The sequence below is a fragment of the Haliotis rubra genome, unplaced genomic scaffold (genome assembly GCF_003918875.1).
Source record: "Haliotis rubra isolate DU_JTF1 unplaced genomic scaffold, ASM391887v1 Scf3, whole genome shotgun sequence".
NCBI classification, from domain to species: domain Eukaryota; kingdom Metazoa; phylum Mollusca; class Gastropoda; order Lepetellida; family Haliotidae; genus Haliotis; species Haliotis rubra.
Window position 1 is genome coordinate 7,110,375 of NW_025766968.1, and position 23,899 is coordinate 7,134,273.

General features: G+C 38.3%; 1 protein-coding gene across 2 annotated transcripts in view; it reads right to left on the reverse strand.

The window, feature by feature from the left end:
- LOC124282485 overlaps positions 1 to 23,899 on the reverse strand; it is a 65,961-nt gene that overhangs the window by 24,209 nt on the left and 17,853 nt on the right. Inside the window, exon 1 of one of the 2 annotated variants that reach the window (XR_006900168.1) lies at positions 6,653 to 6,790. The exons of the other annotated variant lie outside the window; for it this stretch is intronic. The gene's annotated coding sequence lies outside the window, so the exon portion shown is untranslated. Of the gene's footprint in view, positions 1 to 6,652; positions 6,791 to 23,899 lie in introns of those variants that run through there. 2 annotated transcript variants of the gene reach the window in all.

The window sequence follows — 23,899 nt, forward strand, 5'->3', positions numbered from 1 at the left end:
TATTTTATATCTTTCGCTGAAGGGTTCGCATGTACAGCCACACCCTACGAATATTTACGAAGCTGTAGCTTTTTGAGGGGATTTTGTAGAAAAGAAATTTGGGAGAAAAATTGTCTTAACTTCTGGGCGCAGTTAAGTCCGTGTTTAGAGGCCCGATAATGATAGAAGGTATCGTGTTATATTGCTGAAACCAGGCCACTTGGAATAAAGAGAGAACTGTGTAGAGAGAGATTACGCATGTTATTAAAATGTAATCTTAACCCTGAGTCCCGTTCTCACACGATGTGAAGGTTTTCAGCGTGTTTGGCCATGTATTTATTCTCATAATACAGTAGAAACACCAGCATGCAATGTACGAATTCCTGAATCCCATGCTAAACACATCAGGTGTTGGCTGGAGTGTATGATTAACCATATCAGCTTGGTTATGGACAGTCATTGACAGTTATGGTCAGGCATGGACAGTCATGGACCAACACTCTCTAGAAAAACAGCTTCGATACGCAATGTTAAATTTATTGCCATCCATGCAGATTGTTTCATTGAATGAGAGATGAGGTAACAGATCAGTTATTTAGTCTGAGCACAGTGATTTAGTGATTTCTTCTTCCCGTGACGTCTGGATGATAAAACTTGTCATTGGTCCTTATGTTGGAAAACTTTCTCTGAATGCACTATTAAATAAATAGCTTTTATTCTATTGTCATCATAAGATAATCAAACAATAAACGTTTTCAGTTCAAGATATGATGGAAAGTTTATACCTAAAGTATAATTGTCTACGAGCAATATGATTCTTGGGTGTCTGGGTAGGGATGGGATGGGTAATGTAGGTGGCATTTGATCAAATCCATTGTGTGTTCAATCATATTTCAAAGGTAAATTGAACTGAAATTATACCTTTATTGATCAATGAAAATTTTCAAAACATTAATATACACATTAAGATTAATGAATTGCTTATGTGTTTATTGAGGGTGACATTAGCGAAATGCTAAAAGCTGAAAACCTACTCCAGATCTAGAGCTGTGGTTGTGTTGGTGTATGTTTTCAAGTCTGTTGTATTTTAGGTGTTCTGTGTGCGTTGTTTTATAGGTTAATCACTGGCTTTGATATTGTGGAATAAGATACTCTTTGGATTTGATCTACCTGCAAGTATGCAAGCTACGAAGGTGTTCTGTCTCACCAGACAGAGAACACTTATGTATATCCCATCAAAGGGACACATTCTTCAGTGTATGACCTGTAAAGGATATACGTCAGAAAGTTTCTACACACCAGACACTTAAACTTCTTATCGAATCCGAATAATCAGGACAGACATCACTAACAATATCCAGAAAAACAGATTAAAAAACGAGAAAAAACTGACATGACTATGTAAATTAAAGAGACGAAACCTTTTGATAATCATAAAAGAATCTGCTAGAAGCAACCTCTTGCAATATAAAAACTGAATTATTTTATTAATGTAAGTACAAAGAAGAAAACACATTGATGTTCCATAATACGTCTAATATGTATCAGCTAAACAGTGAACTATTTCTTGTGGCGAAGCAAACGGGGGCGTGAGTGAAGCGGTCTTGAGTGCCCCACCTCCGACACTGGTGTTCCAAACAGTCAGAGAGTCATACTCGACTGCTATTAGTGTCAGCCTGAGAGGTAGGTAGCGATGGTTCCAGCCATATGATACCCATGCAGGCAGTTCTACAACGACGGAGGGAAACACTTCTCCAGCTTTCAGCTTTTAATTTTCCGCTCTCCCCTTGGTCAATAAATGACAAAAACCACGACATTTCCCTGTGGGTTCTGTGGTGGATATTAGAATCCCACTGGCGTATAAATCGTACAAATCTTGTAGTCTTTTTGACAATACTCGCTTCAAATGTCTCAGTCTTAATTCTCGTGGACTCAGAAGCGATTCTGCTTGCCGGACGCTAAGCCAAATTTCATTTATTATTTATACTAAGATCGACAGGATTTGGTAGGGAACAAGAAAAGACCGATCGATCGCTATTTTTTTCCAAGTAGGAAAGCTTTGTTAGGAGTTAATTAAACGAACACGGAGCATAAAGGCCCCAATGAGTGGTTGGAGAGCTAGCGTTCAGTCATTGAAAACAAGAGCTGACAAATGACAGTTAGTGGAGTATTCCAGGGTGCTGTTCTCACTTCATCTCTCAGAACAACTTTTAGCCCTTTTTAAACCAAATATCCCCCCTTTCTTTGAAGGTAAGCTCCTTTCCGAACCGTAATCACAGTGTTCAATTACATTTTATCAACATTTACTTCGATCGCATTAGGAGCGTGCGCCAGTAATTTGTCGCCTTTAGAGGTATTTGTAAACCTGGATAGAATTAACCACGTTGACACGAGCTACCGTCGTCGGAGTACTCAGTAACATGGTGAATCTTGACACCTTAAATGACCTTCTTCCTCGGTGCTAATGTGAAAATGACCGTCAACATTGTCATAACGTCATTTTCAAAAACACAAAATGGCACCCACGGACGTGAAGTTCCCACGATTCGTTTTGGTAAGTGGAATTAGTAGAGAGTAGGGTGAACTTTGATTGTGGCCAGACAATGTAACATCAGCATTTATTGACTCTTCATGATTCCACACATGCCAATGGATCCGGTGTCCCTATTCAAACAGATAATACCTACTCGTATATCTACTCGTATTTAGAACAGTTTCTAAAACTTACCGATTCCATTATTATTGCTTTCTTAGGCAGTCTTGCTATTGGAAACAATATATGTTGTGTTCGTACAGTTATTAAGCTGTGTGCCATTTATCGAGTGTAATACGTAATAGTCTGAAATTTTTATTTCCTTTGATGGTTTGACATTCACAGTTGGTGTTCTCCACAGCGGGGCTCATTGGCAGTTTTGATCTTCAAAGATAACCATTCCTGGTCTAAGTGTTGGTGGGAATAACTGAACACTGCCATGAACTTTTGAGAGATCCCGGGGGAGAATATACGAATTGTTTAAAAAATGTGAATAATGGCCACATACATGAATACAATTTCGAACCAAATCCATTTAGCTGCATCACTGAAATATTACAGGCCTAATTTTCTTTCATCCGTTTATACTGATTAAAGTCATTTTAAATTTCTAATAAATATGTCTGGAGTGGTGTTTTTATGTAAATGTATATTATATGAAAAATTGAAAGTAGAATATATCACAAAGATTGTTTATCAAATACACTGCTGGAATAGGGAAGTTAACATTTTAAAATTGGAATTTATACATAAATATATACAGTATCAAAACTTTACATGGCCGCAAGCAGTCAGGGAAACATTACACACTCTGGATCCAACACACAACTAAGACACCCGAATGAAATACATCATATCTGAATAACCAAATTCTCGTTTTATTTTACCCGCCGTCGAAGATAAGTATATTCTTCCTTTTGTCCAGCGGATGTTTTACAAGGTAGACATTTAGCAGAGATGTCCGATTGATCAATGCATCACAAAATGTACAGGGTTTTTAAGATGTACAATTGTGTTATTAAATGTTTTCTGAATAAAGTTTTGAAATTCATGTTTCATTGATTTTTAAAAATGGATTTTCCATTCCCTATCGGAATGCGAATGTCCTCTGACTAATGTAAGCAAGTACAAGTGTTTTCTCCTTTTCTTACCCTGGTAAATTGTCAGAACAAAATATGCATTGTTCACATTTACAAACATACAGCGATAAACACTTTAATATATACTTAAACTTGGGCTGTTTCACAATATGGCAACAGATCTGAGCTGTCCTTACTCCTCTCAGCTGAATAACCTGAAAATCTTCAGGATCAAAGGAAAGCCTTCTGTAGATATTTACACATAGGTATATGCTCTAACACTTATAATAAATGTTGACTTTGAAACTCCAGTTGCAGATTTAATGAGCCCTGTGGAGAAATATACAACCACATCATTACAACTTCTCTTGTGAAAGTATTATTAGGTTTATCATGAAAGGAAAGCGACCTTTTTACTAATACACAGTTTTAAAAAGGAAAAGGTCAAATTCATTATATAAAGTATACTTTAAATGATTTGTTATTAAACCTTGTTCACATTTCGTCATAAATGATATAGTAAGCTCCGTAATAATGTATAAAATGCCATGTGATTACCTATATGTAACACTTTTGGGGTTCCATAAAGAAACTTTGATATATCGTGTACTCATGTTTGTTTTAACTTAAAGAAATCACATTTATCATTGGTACAATAATTTATTCAAAGCCATATTAACACAGACTAGTGTACTCATGCAAAATGACATTCCATAGCCACCTGTACCTAGCATGCTTTGTAACTTAGGAAAGAAGACCCTGGATTCAACGAAACATTGGACGAATTCTCTCTCCCAATTTGTTCTAGTTAGATTAATTACGTTAACATTCAACATGTCTTTAGTCAAACTCATTCTTCCTTTACCTATTCGCATCTTTATTTTTCCAATGTAAGCCTATATCTCTGCTGTAAATGGCCACTGTAACGGTTTTAGTTACCGTTAGCATATCTCACAGCCTTATGATGGTACCGGTGTAATTAATTTTATTAATGTTTTCACAAAGTTAAAACCATATGTTCTCCATAAACGCTTTTTCTACTGTTATATGTATATTTTGAGAAATTGTGAATTAAAAATTATGTTTGTAAATAACAGATTTTTCAAATTTCTGCATTTTCATTCTTATGATTAAAAAAAATATGAAATCGTTTTCGTCATAAGATTATTTTTTATTTATCATCTTCATAATATAAGTGTAGACACAGCAATGTTGGTGTGGACGTGAAATCTTTTCGTAGCCTGTATTGCATTATGTCGCACATATATACACACATATAAATATCCACCAAACATATCTAAATGAACGAATATCACGTTTTATAAGAGTAGATTATCTTTATGTTCAGCTAATGTGAAATACACGTCAATAAATTACATACCATATGGCACCTTTATGTCATTTCATTTGAAATAGTGCACCAATCCACACATGTATCACTGGACGAGTGACACGAATTTCAATGACATATCTTTCAGGTAGCTAAATGACAACCCATTGCTCCTAATGGGAAGCTGCTCTCGCCAAATTTGCACACTGCATTAGTCGAAGCCATGCAGGCAAACGATTGAAAAGAAAAGTAAACAAAAATCAACGAACGTGGGTGCCCTAACTTCACGGCTCCCTAATTGGTTTATAGTCCGTATGCAATGGCGCTTCAAGCAAATTAGCTTTACAAACAAAATGGCCAAGGAAAAGGTGTCATTCCCCCACTTAAGAACAGGGGAGTTTGCAGAAGGGTTTTACATCTTGGTCACGATCCACGACCAACTGGGGTTCCATTTCATGCTCTGCCCTCGTGCGAAATATTTGCGATTTCGGGGTGATACAAGGGGTGGTTGTGTAATCAGGCCACTTGACACCCTCCTAACAAATAAACTAATTGAAAAACATTTAGAACCGAGAAGCGACGCGGAGAATCAAGGTTGGAACGAGAGGCGACCTGACATGCATTTCTGTCAAAACCTGTACCTACATGGTGGCATGAAATAAATCTGATTTATTCAATTCGAAAAAAAAAAATCTCCCATAAATCATATCTTGGCTGGCTTCTGACTAAAAGCGTTTTACTCTGCATGCCATTATAACACCCAGTTGGTCATAAAAGTGGCATTAGGGTTTGAAAAGTTTCTCTGAATGCTGAATTGAACTGAAAATAAAAATAGCAAATGCATGACCGGTGATAATGCGAGTTGAATTTCAATGTTGAAGGTGAAGAAACAGCTCGACATTCCAGGTGCTTGACATTACCCATCCTCACAACAGTTGTTATCAGCAAAATATTCTCCACTTACAAAAGTTTGATATGGAATAAATGATTAAATACCAGTTTTAATGTGAACTCACCTCAGCCCGTTAGAAGGTTGAAATTGATAGGTTGACAGTCGTATAAGGTTTGAATGAGGCCAAGCGCCTTTGCTTCAATACTTGTATGACGACAATGTAATATGTATAGGGTTGTATGAACGCTTGGACGGAATACAACAAGAAGGTTTCTTACAACCCGTTAAACATGTATGGTCCTATTAATGTGAATATATTAAGAAATCGAAATTGACAAGTACCTTTAAACGAGAAATAAATACTATTAGATGGTTCTAACGCATGACTTCGTCTGTGCAAATCTTGAATATTCAGCACTGCCTTATATTTCGAAATAGTTATATTGTTGGTTTCGTGCACTAATGGGTGTCAAATACGTTGTTATTATGTCGTTGATATAACACTTGTGAGAAGCGTCATATAGTATTTCTAAATAGTGAATTTAGTTCTGTGTACATATAACCTTAAACGTGAGTAAACATGCAAGAAACACTGTTTACCCTGGCACGGAATAATATAAATGTGAATAATATTGAAAATGAATTGTTATAATTATGTTTATAAGCTTAACTTATAACTTAGTATTACTAATGATAGGACAGCATGATAGAACAACAGTCGTCCTACACATGATATTAAACACATTCAGGAAGTGAAAAGGATCCGATTGTCATTCCTACAGATGATTAGGATACCAAAGGATTTTAAAATACCATTGGTAAGGTAAACTGGGTTTTACCTCGGGTCCGAGATTACTGCACTTCTACAGCAACTTGTATTCAGGTATGTGTTTATGGGGATTTATGCCGTCTTACTGCACACTCTACCATACCGGAGCTTAACGTGGGTACTCTACTTATACACAGTCCGAGCCGGCCAGTCCTGGTTGTATCTATCCCGTTCATGCCGAACGCCAGGGAGGATGAAAACCAGTATCTTCATCATAACAGTCAACAATCTAAGAGCATCATATGTAAGATTGATGAAAATGTATATCCCATTTCAATGTCTTTTTCCATTTTTCTTCATTTTGTGGAGTACACACACGTGTGAAATAACCACAAGATCTTTAAAAATACTGTCGGTTTTCTCACAATATGTTGTTTGTTGGTTGTTTAACGCTATACCCAGTAACGCCAACATTATATAATAGTCTGTAAGTAGTCGAGCTTGGACCAAACAATCCAGTATTTGGCATCATGATCATACGATGGCGTACATCAACGATTATTCTTTTGTAATTACAAAATCCTCCAACACATTTTCAAGATGCGATTTAAATGTATCAATCTGGTCAAAACTTCAAAACGGGCATCTGAATTTGAATTTAAAAAAGATGAAATGAGTCTGCTATCATGTTCAAGTCGTATTTCAGAGTCTGGAACGGCGTCTTCAACAAATGAAATGTTACACAGTCATCTGCAGGAACGTGATGTATGAGACCAAACCGAAACCACACCAAATGTTGTGCCCAATTATCTCCAATATCAGAAGTAATGAACGGGTCAATAAGGACTGACCCCCGCCCATTCACTTGACCACTGTCTTTTGTTCGTTCACTTTTTTCCTGAAAAGCGTGACCATTTGTCCTCTCCATTGTGTCCATCAAACAAAAGACATGGACGTTCTCATTATCATAAATCAGAAGGGATGAAAAAGCCTTCTGCCACCAAATTACACCGAAATGTACATGTGATGGTGTGAAATCTATTACTCATTCTGTAAATCAAAAAGGAGCAAATTTATATTAATTAATCTAAAGGTAGTTTCAAAGAATACAGTAACGCCATGAAATGACAAAAGATGTTCATTTAGTGAATGGTAATCAATAAAAAATCACGAGGCATAGCATTAGGAGGAAAAGACTTCACGGCTTCACATATTCCTGAAGGAGGAACCCAAAGTGAAATAAGTTAGAGAGAAGAAGTCAATATGCAAAGAAACTATTACGATCTTGAAAGTTTAAGGTTCAGAATACTATTAAAGGTTTTTCAAACGTTGACAATTAGTGCATTAAAATTTCTGTGTTGCCATTATAACAGTATGAACGTCTCGGGGGAAAGGTGGAGTTTTCAACGAAAGTAATTCATCCCCAGCTTTAAACCTCTAGCCCCAAATTCCCTACACCCCAAAAGTACACTGTTCTTTGGAAGTGCTTGATATCCGAAAATAGATTTGTTTGTGAAAAATAAAAGAAATAAACGTCTTCGGTTCCTCCTTTCAAAGAAAAAATGTTTTGAAGCTATAGCCTAAAAAATATTTGACAAAAATGCCAACGGATCACATTTATCAATACCAAAATCGAAAATACCAATGGTATAAATCAAAAGCAGATTCCAACATAAGAATCAAATGGCAATTTATATTTATACGGACTGTGAATTGCTTACCCAAATCGGAGATATATATAGATAAACTTCAAACGAAATCTTGTGTCATTAAGTCAAATCCATCGGCATTTGAAATGTTTACTAAATTTCAATCTTCTACAGTAACCCTGCATCGATCGTCAGAAGAACCGATCTGATTGGACAGTTTCAAAAGTCTATACGCGAGAGGGTTTGCCCCAGGGGCTTTGCTTTGCCCCAAGTGTGACATTAACCAACCTTCTGCGGGGAAGCTCGACGTTGCCCTAATGAGTTGGCTGTTGATTTGTGGGCTTCTTGTCCAAAGGTTACGGTTCCCCTTCTAACTGAAAGATCTGACAAGTACATTTGCCCAATACATGACTGGAGCATTGTACCCAACTGTTCATCATTACCCTAGGCCTATGGTAGCCCTATCTCGTTTTGAGAAGAAAGCCATTTAGACGATGCTCAAAGGCGCCAGCAGAGACGTGCTTTAGAACAACACCATGCATTACATCCCTGAGGTTGAACATCAGATATACCTTTTTCCTTTATTGAACTCAGCCATAGCAGAATTGATTATATTACTCGAGGTTTACCCAAAGGCCGTGCATTTTGGTCAAGTGTCTAATGCTTTGTATTAAGTGCAATGAGTCATTCTTATTTGCCAGAAAAATGACAGATCTTTCTCACCAACTTGACCGGAAAACTGTTTCAAACATTGATTATTTTGTTTACTCACCTCGCTTTGCTTAACGTCGATTAAAAGCATTTGTTAGGATGGTAACGATATCGTATTTGTTTTTTGTGTTCTATTTGTAATAAGGTTGTAGCACTATTCAATGAATTTATATTGCTTTTTCAAATAGTTTTTTTTCCTAAAACAAAACCAACTACACTGAACGTTCGTGTGATCTATTTTCCTTTAGGTGGGGGCTTTGTTTCCAATTTTCACATCACATAGTATATATATGTATACTATATATATGATACTATGTCACATTATAGTGCAACTGTTCACTGTCTGTAGTGGCTACTCTCGGCTGTTTGTTACAAACTCAACGCTGTATTTTGATCTAACAACTAACCACTGCCTTAAGATCCGGTAATAATCACCATTTGTGGAACTACATTCTTCAGAACTGACCAGTAACCCTTGTATGTACAATTAATAGCTAATCTTTGGCTGAAGAAGTAGTACGTATTTAGAAGTATGTAGAAGTAACAACTAGTGTCTGCCTGTGGAACAGATAACTAACCACTGTCTGTTGAACTAGTAACTAACCACTGCAGGTTGCACTAGTAACTAACCACTGAACTAGTAACTAATCTTGAAAGTATACAAACCACTGCCCGTTGAACTATAGTAACTAACCACTCTATGTTGAACAAGTAACTAACCACTGTCTGTTGAACTAGTAACTAACCACTCTCTGTTGAACTAGTAGCAAACCACTGTCTGTTGAACTAGCAACTAACCACTGTCTGCTGAACAAGTAACTAACCACTGTCTGTTGAACTAGTAGCAAACCACTGTCTGTTGAACAAGTAACTAACCACTGTCTGTTGAACAAGTAACTAACCACTGTCTGTTGAACTAGTAACTAACCACTGTCTGTTGAACAAGTAGCTAACCACTGTCTGTTGAACTAGTAGCAACCCACTGTCTGTTGAACAAGTAACTAACCACTGTCTGTTGAACTAGTAGCAACCCACTGTCTGTTGAAAGAGTAACTAACCACTGTCTGTCGAACAAACAAGTAACCATTGTATGTTGAACTAGTACTTACCACTGCAGGTTGCACTAGTAACTAACCACACTATGTTCAGCTAGTAACTAACCACTGAATTAGTAACTAATCTTGAAAGAGTAACTAACCACTGTCTGTTGAACTAGCAACAAACCACTGTCTGTTGAACAAGTAACCACTGTCTGTTGAAAGTAGCACTGTCTGTTGAAAGAGTAACTAACCAGTAGTCGAACAAAGTAACCACTGTCTGTTGAACAAGTACCACTAATCAGTAACTGTCTGTTCAACTAGTAACCACTGAACCACTGTCTGTTGAACTAGTAGCAACCACTGTCTGTTGAACTAGCAACAAACCACTGTCTGTAACTAACCACTGTCTGTTGAACTAGTAGCAACCCACTGTCTGTTGAACAAGTAACTAATCACTGTCCACTGTCTGTTGAACTAGTAGTAACTAACCACTGTCTGTTGAACTAGTAAATAACCACTGTCTGTGAACTAGTGTTGACCACTGTCAAGTAACTAATCACTGTCTGTTGAACAAGTAACTAACCACTGTCTGTTGAACTAGTAACTAACCACTGTCTGTTGAATAAGTAACTAACCACTGTCTGTTGAACTAGTAACTAACCACTGTCTGTTGAACTAGTAACTAACCACTGTATGCTGAACTAGCTGCTAACCATTCTGTGTTTAATTAGTAAGTAACCACTGTCTGTTGAACTAGTAAGTAACCACTGTCTGTTGAACTAGTAGCAAACCACTACCATTGGAATCAGTAACTAACACTCTGTGTTTAACTAGTTACTAGCCGCTCTATGCTGAACTAGTAACAAACCATTCTGTGTTGAACAAGTAACTAACCACTGTCTGTTGAACAAGCTCATAGCAATTGTCTATAGAACAAGCAAGCCAACTGTTCACCGCACAAAACACAGGAACATAAAGTAGTGAAAATAAGGAATTACATGAAACATTGTCAAAGATGGTTCAAATGTGGAACTGTCCTTCACATACCCACACACAACTTTTACAAAGCTTCACTGCAGCCTTGAATGTAACCCTGATCAAACATCTTCAGAGCAAGATTCGTACAAGAATCTAAAACTCACCCAAGACGTAAGTCCATAAATAACGAAGGGAATGCTACACGAGAGACACATTTTAATGTAGCTTAAATATATCACTTGTAAGCCAGCCTTATACATCGCTTAATGACGTAAGTAATTGTGAGCCTTTCTGTTGTCAAGCCACTAAGTGATGGGCGAGGAGGAACGAAGTAGTGGCATCATATGCTCGCTCCGCACCATCTTCATCTCATGCCAATGGGATGCTTTCATGACAAGAGCCATGTCGGTCTTCATTAGCAAGGAATACCGTTATGGCCATATTATGAATGATTTAGAGTATTGTTTGTTACATAACATTTAGACTAGAGTTATTGTTATTGCTAAAGGTAATTGATGGTCTAATGATGCTTGTAAATAAGTTCTGGGACATAGACTGGGTAGAGGTTGCAGCGTTAAACATTATTTCTGCAGGAACGATAAAATATTGCTTTAACTTTTATAAAGATATAATATATTTGCTTTAGGACAAGTTCTATTTTTCACTTGTCAATGCTGATATGGGAAACGCAAATTGCAGCTTTATATATACTCATGCCAATAATGGTTGTCACCCTCCCACCCCAACCCCCACACCTCCTCTCCAATAAAAAAAATGAAGGGGGTGACAACCATTATTGGCATGAGTATAGATTAAAATTGTTGAAAATGACATTTACCCTTTAAGACTATTTCCATTCACGAATGTAATGCGCACATATCTAAACGTAAAATTTTGAATTATGAAATTTGATATATCTTCGACATAAATACCAGTCTCATGTTTCTAACGACTGTGTTTGTACCATACTAGAGCTGGCATCTCACCAAATGAGCTGAAGCAGAGAGACAGCGCAGCGCTGATGACATTTACCGCGGTAATTGTCTACTGGTAGAGAGACATGTAGTAGAAGAAATCAATTAATCCATCAGTGGCAACAATGTCTTCAACCTTTGAAAGCAACACGACTAACAATGTGCAATGCAAGGGAGAATATTTATTGTAGACACAATAGATGAGAAATTGACAACAAAGTGGCCTTTATGGAGCTATATGTTCATATATGAACAATGGAAATAGACAGGGTTTGTACTAAGGGCTGCTTAGTGGTATCGATTGACTATTTATCAACAGTGTTCCAGGTTCATAACGTACCAAGGAGTAGTGTGTATAATGATAAAGTCAAACATAAAGCTTTAGGAAGATATCAAGAAAGTATTACTCTTTGGGAAAAGATCTCCAAAAGGTATTTCTGTAATAAACCAATATGATTAATAAATCTTTTGTTAAATCTCCGTTGTTGAATGGTTATAGAATACTTAATATACATGCACGCATGCCTGCCTCTACTGACGTCCGTAATGTATAGGATCTAAATTGTGTACACCCTTAAAAAACTTATCAACGGAGCTACCAAAATAATGTCTTGTTTGAAAGGAGACGAAGTGGACATTTCGGTGAAACGGTCTAAAAACACAAATCGCATGCACATAATCAGACAGATGAATGTTTGTCAATGAATGAACTGCTTTGATCGTCTTCATAATATTTCTACGAACCAAAGAAAGACAGGATGCAAAGAAAAGCACAAAAAAACATATGCAGCTTCACTCCCTTTTGGAAAACTGCCATTTGCTTTTGAGAATTTCTTAATGATGATTTAGCGCTCCAACCACGCTTAATTGACTTCTAAATGTTGCGTCACACAGCTGAACCACGTCACACGTATTTCAGTAGCAAAAACCAACAAAGCATTTTAAAGCCCAAAACCTAAGAGATGCAAAGTTGGAGATTCTTTATGGGTAATCAGGGTCTGTGATCATTGAACGAACTATCGCCCTTTTGTGTTGGTTGAATCTACCCAATCAGTAAGATTGGCTACTTATTGTGTAGCCAGTTAACGTTTTATCATTATCGAATAATCTGACACTTAGAGCGTCACCCTGACTAACCCCCTTCTTGGCTCTGAAGGGCTTCTATAGTTAAAGCGGTATTGCAAAGTTGTGTTCGCCTTGGAAATACTCACGTATCTAATGTTTCTTTAATATGCTCAACGATCACGAAACTCCCCATCAATTGAATACTTGCCACAAAACCTCAACTAGGCAATTTACAAACAATTATTTAAAAAGCAGTTTCCAGTAGCCATTGACTAGAATTCCGAATTTCCGTTCACCAAGTCGCGAGATAGAAGTAATGATCCTTAAGCGATTGAATTGTACAGTGAGGGGGCCTTAGATCCCTAACGTTCACGCGACACTATTATTTCGACAAATGACATGGGTTACGTGTTTGTTCTTCCTACAATGCTACAGCTTCAGTGCATACATTTCTTAACTCCTCTGCTAAGAAAACCCTTCATAAAATCTTTGCTCAATAACATTTGGAGGATTGAAAATGATGAGTCTTAAATATTTAAACTATGAGAGTCCTTGTTTACAGACAGTAAAGTTGATGATGAGAAACAGAAACATTATCACAGTCAGTCGCGTCGCTTGGGAGTGTCCTATCAAGTTATAAAATAATAAATTTCAAAGGACCATGAGTCCGGGACGTCGTTGATGTTGGTCACTTAACATAAGTTGAAATATATATAAGAACATGATCAGATGAATTTACCATATACAACTAATTACAGGAATTTAATAATATTCACCTACACTTCCAGAAACATATAAAGAGTGAATGAGTGAGTGAGGTTTTATGCCGCTTTCGATATTCCAGCAACACCATAAATGGACTTGACACCTTGTACCCATGGGGGAAATCGACCCTAGACTTCGGCAAAACGCTTTAACCACAAGGCTACCCCACTGGCATATATTTTATGATAGAACAAAAGCTGAAAAGAAATCTACTATATGATGTCATAATTCATCCTGGCTGCTAACAAGATTTATGTCTCAACCTGTAACCCAAATTAAATCTAAAACAAATATAAGATAAAACGGATGTTTAAACAATATCAAATTTAGCTCCCGAAAGTGTAAAAAAACCCTGCACGTTGAGTGGCTGTAAAAAGCACATCGAACATACAGCAAGACTCGAATAAAATCATTTAACGTTTATATGTTAACGCAGACAAGAGTTGACAGCTTTATCGTAACATGGTACCTACAAAATTAGTTAACAACTACATATAAAATGGTCATAATATACGTCCATTTCATCCAGTCATGTTGGGGTTCAACAGGAATAAATCTCCAAATTCTGAAGTAATAGTAGCATTACGTCGGAGTCGAGGTAGTTTAGCACGTGACTTACGCCGGCGTCGCACGCAACACGTGTCCGGCAGTATGATGTACACACTCCTTTACACGAAATCTGGGATCAAAGTTGTCGGTTTTCCCTGACAGTAGTGCTGAGGGGCAGAGTCGGTGGGAATATCGCAATAAAACGTCTTGGTCGTTTAGGGTTTGCTGAGCTGTTCTTCGTTTCATGTGACGCTCTCACTTTTTAAGTGGGACTTAGCAATAAAGCAATGTCATTTTTTAATGTCCTGTAAGTGTGTTTCCCCGCACATATCGGTAGATTATTGTAATTTGTTGACCATTTGTTGTTAGTTAAAAGGTATGAGAAATCGGCAATAAACATGGATGATATATTACTGGATACGGCTTTTCATTATTCAAAAGGTTCCTGGACAGCGTAAGTACCCTACTGGTGTGAGACGCTCGGGGGGTGGGAGTGGTGGTGGGGGTTGTGCGTCCTTAGCAACCATGATCAACTAATTGTGGGTTCGAACCTCGTGTTCAGCCTCCTCCTCCTCCTCCTCCTCATCATCATCATATTCAACAACGGATGAAATATATCACATACGCTATTTAACTGTCCTAAATACGGAAAGAAACTGAATATTAATATTCCTGTAAATACTAGACTGTTATTAAAAAAACAAGACCAACCAACCAACCAACTAAACAACAAACAAACAAAAAAACAAACGAACGAAAGAACAAACAAAAACCCGCTGAAACTGATATTAATTCTCTCTAAACTCAAAGTACCACAGTTACTCAAACGTTTCGACAGCTTCGGCATTTCCTAATTTTTATGAGTGGTGTTTGGTTAAAATCCAGATTTCATAAATGTTTTCCTCAAGCGTCTGGGTGTAAACAATAGTATTACAAGGTTAGAATTTGTTTCCCCGCTAGCTAGTCTGCAAGATTTTCAATTCATCCGCTTAATCCGTCCATAAGGCACGCGTGTTTATGTCTGCATGGGCCTACGCCCTACATAAGATGTTAATGCAGGCTCCGAAGCAGTATTTAATCACTAAGTACCATCATAATTACCAGCGTTAAGCTTCAAAGACACCGCCTGACATAAATCACATTAATTTGTTCATAAAATTGTCACTTTGGCAAAGAAATGTACATACGTCAAGCTCGCATGTCCTTGATAGAAAGACACCTCAGCGATCTGCAAAGACGCTGATATAGAGGGGAAACTCACACGGCTAAAAGGTTCTCTCTTGGGTAAGCTATATAGCTTTGACTTTTCACATGAAAGTGACAAAACAGAATGGAAATTCAAAAAAAGCTATTGATAAAAATAACTTTCATTTCTCTATAGGGACCACGTGATAGAATATATAATCCCGTGGAAAAAATCAGCGCGCATTTTATGCCTGTTTTAGGGATTTCAATGCCTGTCAAAGACGCCGAGATGGATTTTTAAACAGTGTATTTTGAATATACGTCTCAAATATAATGTGCAACATCTGGTGCAGAAGATAAGATACGCTTAATCAAAGAGCTGGGTTTTGGTAAGCTATAGTGAGTTGTAACGTGTATTGTTGAATAAAAGGTACAATGTTCTCGGTGTCGTCTTTAATGATGTCATTTACGTCTCATGTCCTTCAAACCGAATTCCATAACGATATTAAAGGCACAAAAACAGAATCTCCAGCTTGTGTCTTTCTTTGTGAGCTGAAATTTGAAAGGGAAAACCGCAGGCTGTCATCAATTTCAGAATCCTAAGCCCGAGTTTCAAAACGGGTCTTTTGATACAATAATGACTCAGAGAAAAAGGACTTGCAAGGTTGCGAAACGAATGCATGCACGTGCAGTAGAATTTATTATCTGCGAAGCTGAAACCACAGGACGTGTAATCTCTTTCACTACCACGCGTGTGTTGCGGTATTTTAGAACCATGATTACGACATGCATTCTGCTTTCACGCTGCATGGCAATAATTTGTGACAAGAGATATATTATGCCAGACACGTTGCATACGTCTGTTTCCCTCTTCCTATTCATCGGTGAAAAGCATTGACAAATTGTCTTTCCCTTTGTCCCTAATTATACAATACAAATCCGCCACAGGATCTAGATACGTCTTGAATACCCCGTGTCAAAGTGCCACACAGGAAACAAGCTGTCTCGCGTCATCTCGAGAAACACCGTTCCATTTTCACAGCATAAATCTCAATCTGGTCAGATCTCGCGAGAATACCGTGACGTCATAAGTGAGGAAAACTTCATCAAATTTCATTCTTGGTGGACATTGTTATATTTCATATTCAAGAGGAGGCACTGCATCCATGTTGCGCGAAACCAATTAGATTAGCCGCGATGAAAAGCTAGGGCTGGGGTCCCTCGTGCGCGCTTTTATTTCAATCTAATGCCCCGTAATGGCCGCCAGTGTATGTTGTTACAAGTACTGTGCCATATTGCTTGGCTAATCTTGTTCCAGAGCGCTGGTGAACGGGGTCGAAGGTGGGTCCTCTGTCACGACCAGACAGCAGGAACGTGGTCTTTGTCAACGTCCTTATTGAAATTTACGACCACAAAACAGCTGTTCCAGCAGAAAAAGACAATAAGATGGCAGATATTTTAGGGACAATGTCGATTTAGAGCACATCCTGACATGTTCTTAACGTAGCTGTATCAGCCTTTCCCAAGAGGAACTGGATCTTTTCCTGTTGGAACTGTCCGTCCGCTGTGGCGGAAATATTACATTAGGGCTTATGACAGTAGGTTAACTAGAAAGCACCACTACTGTAACGCTCTAACGTTAACCAGGCCTTGCTATGAAAACGTTTAGTGGATGACATTGATGATTGTAAAACTACCCTTAGAGTCACATTTGACATTGATATGACTGCTAAACTACAAAATATGACTCATGCAAAAAGCGTGAGTGTTCTGAGACATATGTGGGGAACAGATAGTAAGAGAGTGTAGTATCAAGTAGCTATGTGTTGTGTTTGCTTGGGTGATTTTCATCGACGGTGTCGTTGCCTTCGAATTACCTCATGAACCTTAGAGACGAGTTTTTATTTTGGGTCGAATGAATAAAAAATGTCAAATTTGATATGATACCATCTGTGAGTCAGCAACTAGGCGTATTTACAGAAATACAGTTAAACCTCGTTAGCTTGAAGGAAAACGTATACCTTGTTATCAATCGTTAAAGACAAACAGAATATGACATATTAATTAGAATTCATCATCATACTTGATGTATGGGTTACCATACCAGAGGCCATGGCTAACAACACATGAACATATTTTACCGAAAAAACGTTCATAATGAAAAGAAAATATAATGAAAATATCCAGACTATTCTAGACTTGCATTGGCAGTTTTGGATCTATTTGTTTCCGGGTCTGTATGAGGTCAGTATATATAAGTAAACGGTGCATTCGCAAGAGTTAGTTGGTTCGCTTTTGTATAACGCCGCATTCAGCGATAGTCCAGCAGGTTGGCGGCGGTCTGTAGATAACCGTGTCTGGAGTACGCAATGCAATGCAGTGAATGACCGTGAGCAGCATCGATCTACGTAACCGGGATACGACTGCATCAACCAAGTTAGTGAGTTTGGCCATATCAGATCCCATCAGACGCCTTAAAACAAGCATAAGTTGAAGACCACTTCTTATCCGGACCTTCCCCGGGGGTATGGTGATTATAGAACACTTTCTCAAGACACTATAGAAACCTTCTGATATAAAATCCACTTTCTACCAAACGCTACATCCCTTTAGGATTACACTGCTGATTTGGATTCTGTCGGTTACTTGGTTCGTTTGTTGTTTGACGCCGTACCCAGCAACATTATAGCAATCCAGTGATCAACATAATGAGCATCGTTCTACGTAAGTGAGATATGATGAAATCAACGATCCCGTTAGTCGCCTCTTACAACAAAAAATGGGTTGCTGAGGACCAGTTCTAACCCGGATCTCCACATGTTGTTGGTGACCGTGGCCAGTGCCCTGCAATGCCCTGTTTTGACCAGTACCACATGTTCCTGCGTTTAGGGGCGGTGAGGTAGCCTAATGGTTAAAGCGTTGGCTCGTCACGCCCAAGACCCGGGTTCGAATCCCCACATGGGCACAATGTGTGAAGCCCATTTCTGGTGTCCCCCGCCGTGATGTGGCTGGAATATTGCTAAAAGCGGCGTAAAACCAAACTCAGTCAGTCAGTCCTGCGTTTATTGGTGACCCATTTACTTGCCTTTTCGTGTGATTGTGCCACCGTCGAGGATACGCTCGCCTCTTCATCACAAGCATGCATAATATAATCGGAACCGCACATGGAAATGGTATTGTATCTTTATTTACACTATCATAACAGTTAAAGTTAAAGAAAGGCCATATGTCCTTATCTTGACGCTCTTATCAAGTACTAGTAATTGAACCCGTGAAGGTCCGGGTTAGAATTGATCTTCAGCAACCACTGCTTGTCGTAAGAGGCGACTAACGGGATCGGGTGGTCAGGCTCGCTGACTGGGTTGACACTTGTCATCGTATCCCAATTGCGTAGATCGATGTTCATGCTGTTGATCCCTGGATTGTCTGGTCCAGACTCGATTATTTACAGACCGCCGCCATAAAGCTGGAATATTGATGAGTGCGGCGTAAAACCAAACTTACTCAATCACTCATTATCAAGTAATTGAACTAGTAAGCGAAGTACTGAATTAAATCAAGATAGTATAATAAAATATTCGTTGTTCGTAATCATGATGCATTAACCTGGAAATAAGATTTGCACTCTTCCCTAAATATGTCCATTTGAAATTATCAGTTTCATATCCTTTATCTTTCATTTTTGACAAAGTCAAATATATATGCTCTATATGTGGAAATGGACACGTAGCGATGCTTGACTTGATTACACAGATGTATACATCTAGTAGTATATGTGTGGTGCATAACTTAAGATGTTTCACGTCATTCAAGACTTTCCGCAAGAATAAAGACACCTATTTCTGTTTTACCCGAACTAATGTTTAGTGGAAATACCCATTAAGAAACACGATGCCCAAAATCTTCCATAGCCTACAAGCATAACAGTTACGTATAATGAGGTATCGTCTCCAGGCCGAGCCAGATATTGTTAAAGCAAGACAAAACCTAGAATTACATAATGAGTTTTCAGCTAAACCACTGCTTCTTTATATGTCTTGTCACGAACAGATAAATCTGTTTGTGGGTATCAGGCCTACATAGAATGAAATACACCCTTCTCCATGATCTGAAGGCGCCCGTATGTAATTAAAACCAATTAGTTCTTTGACAAAGGCTAACTTTTTCTTCAATTTGTTTCCATTACAATAATTATAGGGTTGCGGTCTGAGCCAAGGTGATGTGATACCTCCTGTTCTTTTATGGTGGTCGCGGGGAGTGAAGTTTTAAAGCTTCGACATATTTGATCAGATTCTTAAGTGTCGCGGGTTCGGTGTAGAAACAGCAGTCAGAAGACACCTATGTTGATATATGACCAGTATGAGAACAAAACACCCGCTTTCAGTCTAGTATTAGAAAACATATTCTTAAAAACACATGAACGAAATGATGCAACATTGCTCCTGTAAGCTGTTGAATGAATGAATGAATGAATGAATGAATGAATGGGTGGATGGATGGATGGATGGATGAATGGATGGATAAATAAATGGACGGACAAATAAATAAATAAATAAATAAATCTACATTGCAGTAAATCCTGGATTCTACGAAAATCTAGATGTTTTGCTAACTGAAACGGATGTGGATTGTGAGGCTTCTTGAAAAGAATCTCCATCCATGAAACTGGCAAAGAGCATCAGCGTTTCAGCGAGTCGCCTTCATCAGCCCGACGTTTTGTCCCGTTCGGCGGCCGCCACCCACCGTCTCGAAATGACTTATTTATTAGCCAGGGTCCTCTACTTCTTGCCACGAAATGAAGCGTGTACATTAGATACACCTGGGCACAAGTAACACTTGACTGACAGGTGTGTGGTTTGTATGTCCCAGTCACGCTACCTGATGTCATTAACCTTTGCAAAGCTACGTCACACGTTAATAGGGTATGAATGCCTGTACGATATGCTTGCGTGTCTTAATTAGTGTTTATTGTTTATTTAGCTCAAAAGGGTTAAGGGTCATTGACGTCTAAAACTGTATTTTTAAAAAGTCTGTTTGTTTGGCTGCTTTTTAACGCCACATTCAGCAATGTTCTTTCTACAGGTATGTAAATAATCGAATCTGGACTAGACAATCCAGTGACTGACCTCATGAGCATCGATCTACGATTAACCAGGTCAGCAAGCCTGGTTCCTTGCCTGTAATGAAGGCTAATAATGCATTGCTTGGTAACTTTTATTACAATAGGAGCGACGTGTCGGCGAAGGTTCTAACACGGTTATCAAGCAAGTGATGGACTTAGAGGCACATATACAAGTATGAGGAAGTGTTTTCACAGTTAATTGAATTAAGGTTTCAACAGAGTGGAGAATGAATTTAACGAAATAATGGGTAAGAAACTTACTTCTTAAAACATGAACTGGTTACCGAACACAGGCTCTAAACAATTTCTAAAATACGTTAAATGATAGCAGTATATGTTTTGGTGCACTATATGAGTCGAAGAATAATACAACTTAGGACTGATGTGTATTCCATCTCAGCATCCGATTAAGTAATATCTTTACGTATATTTCTTGTAAAAGAAATTACTAATGTACATTTTTTTAAACGTTTTCGATCAAATATGCATGTTGATATAGTCATATTCAAATTTTTTATATCATCAATTCGGCAGATTAAATCGAGGTTAAAAAAAACACCCCAGGCCAGACTGAAGAAAAAAGTATATTAGATAGACGATAGATTTTTCATTGCACGTATATCTAACAAGAGATTGAGCAACATAAACAACCATCCGCCTTGCTCAACTTGATGGATATATATCCCCGTGGAGTAAGAATGTGTATCTTTAAACCTTTTATTTTTCAAAGTTGATATGATCTGAGTTACAGATATATTGGTTAGTTTACAGAAGTGTTCAGAAGTCCAGAAAAGTCAGAATGCCTTCAAGTCAGCGTTCTCATTGACATCATTACATATTTATTTCTCGAAACATTGTAATATCAGCAGCAGAAATGTACAATGACATATAGGATAATTTTGTGCTGTATTCTAGGACACACTTCGAGCATCGGCAATGCAAAAAGTGCTTCTTCACATTTTGGTCAATAATGGTTGTGTATCATTACAGTTTTTATCATTCATGGAAAGTCAATCCAATCGTAATATTTAATATTTGAAACGTGTCCTTAAGAATAAAAGAAATACATAAAGCTTTGTAAAATTTGATCACTAATTAGAAATGTAATGCTCTCTCAAGACATGATTAATAATTTGCCGTTTGTCACCCTTATTACAACTTTTTTTAAAGATTTAACCTGTAATGATGTTAAAAATGATTGATAATGAAGATCATTATTTCTAGTATTCGGCCACGTCCCCTTATTCAAACTGCAAAATACACATTCTGGAATAATTGGATTTTTTTTCAGGTCATTTGTCATATTTGTCAACCTTATCCGTGGCATCATGAAAGTTTCTGGAAACGGCAATTTGCGGTTTACATCTGTGGAAACTTCATTTGAAACTGACAAGCAAGGAATTGAAATCCATCATGTAAAATCGTGCCCGCTACACAAATTAAAACAGAAATCTACATCACCTTCTGTCATCAATAACCACAATTTATCCACAAGTCGAGATAAGAATCTAGATTTCGGTTATAAATTGCAGAACACTGAAGATGGTGGTGTAACGACACTGCCAAATCGCCCGATTACAGATATGGACGCTAATTTGTACGAGATCGATTCCTACTCGCACTCTTTGAAGTTCACGATTATTAATAGACAGTTTCCTTTTTATGCCTCGCCGCAAAATTCACGGGAAAATTTTGTCGAGAGTTCTGTTAAAGTTCAAGGCAATAACTCCGGAAACTTTTGGCTTCACATGTAACTGGCTACAGTCATTAAGGCTCTGCTCTTCTGAAGTGAGTACAGAGCAGAAAAAAACAAGATGGCCGATGCATTATTGTAGCAAATGCGACTTAGGTGAAAGGTCTTTTGAAGGAGAAGCAGTTTTAGATTAATCTACTTAGATAACGGAACGATCCAGTGATGCGGGAAGCACTGGGCTAGATTGCCTCTTTCAAATTCCGCGCACACTTGAATAAGGTTCACCAGGCGTAACTCCGGTAAAAATGAATTTCCGCCCGCGCATGCGCTGAGCTTAAGAGTTAACAGATCCGGTCATAGACACTTCCGATTCTGAAACCTTTATCACAAATTTCATTTCCAAGTTTGGCGATTATTTCGAACGTGTTCTTTATAAACTCTCTTAGTCATCTATTCCAGTTTCTAGGGCTTTGTGACCAGGCCAAGCTTGAAATAGAGTAACGTTTCAATAACAATGTCAACTCCTGGCCATAACGTCTTAAGCTGGTTACATTCTGATTGCCAAAGATGCTGTACAACAAAGAATGTGATTGTCCTTGTATGAACCAGACATGCGTTCAGCTTCAGATCAATGGAGGTAGTTCCTTTCATTATTTGGTTAGTAACGCGGGGCAATTCAAGAAAAGAATATTTGAATTTTTAAAAGTAAGAAAATCAAAATTTAATCTGGAGGAAAGACCCATTTGTGACCTGGCATTTGACATCAGAGAGGAAGTTTGTGTGAATGACAGTTATTTCTGATTTGCTAAAGTCGCAGCGATTAGTAAGAAGTTTTATTTTATCAACAATGAGGGGAGGTGGCAAGAAGTTCCAGTGTTCGGACTAACAAAGCCAGGCATGTTTTGCTGCTTGCATTAGACGGCATGGTGGCGGTGTGTGGTCCTGTGCATAGAGTTGAGGTCACAAATCAGTTGAAGTTAAGCAACGTTGGGCGCGGAGAGTCCTTGGATGGGTGGCCGTGTTTGGCAGCTTGACTCCCGAGAGTTTCTAGGACTTCAGTCCTTACCCACAACGAAGCACACGTCATACATATGGTCCCACCTTAGGCGAGTGGGTTTGTTCAAAATTGCCTCTATCCACCCAGCAGAAAATGGGTACCCGGTGGGATAAGGCATGTGACTATTAACCTTCTAGCGCCTCACAGACAGCTTGGGTTATAATCAGATTATATTTGGCAGCGCTATGAACATTCACCTAGTTCATGATAAATGCACTTATTATCATTATTATTATGAATACCAGTTTCATGGCCCTAACTTACTGAGGTTCCATGCCGCAGATACACATGGGTATCTCACACAGACACAGACTAACTGCATGCCGAACAGTCGTTTTACAGCACCAAAGCCAATGAAATAATAGGTGCCATATTGAAGTTCGATACGGCCAAGGGCTCGAACAACGACTTTCCGCTCTTCGGGCTGACGCTCTTGACAACTATACCACAAGGGCAGACGTTGACGTCGTTCCTGTCGCTTCAGTCGTAGCACCCTACACTTCAGCAGACAAACTCGCAGAGTGTTTGA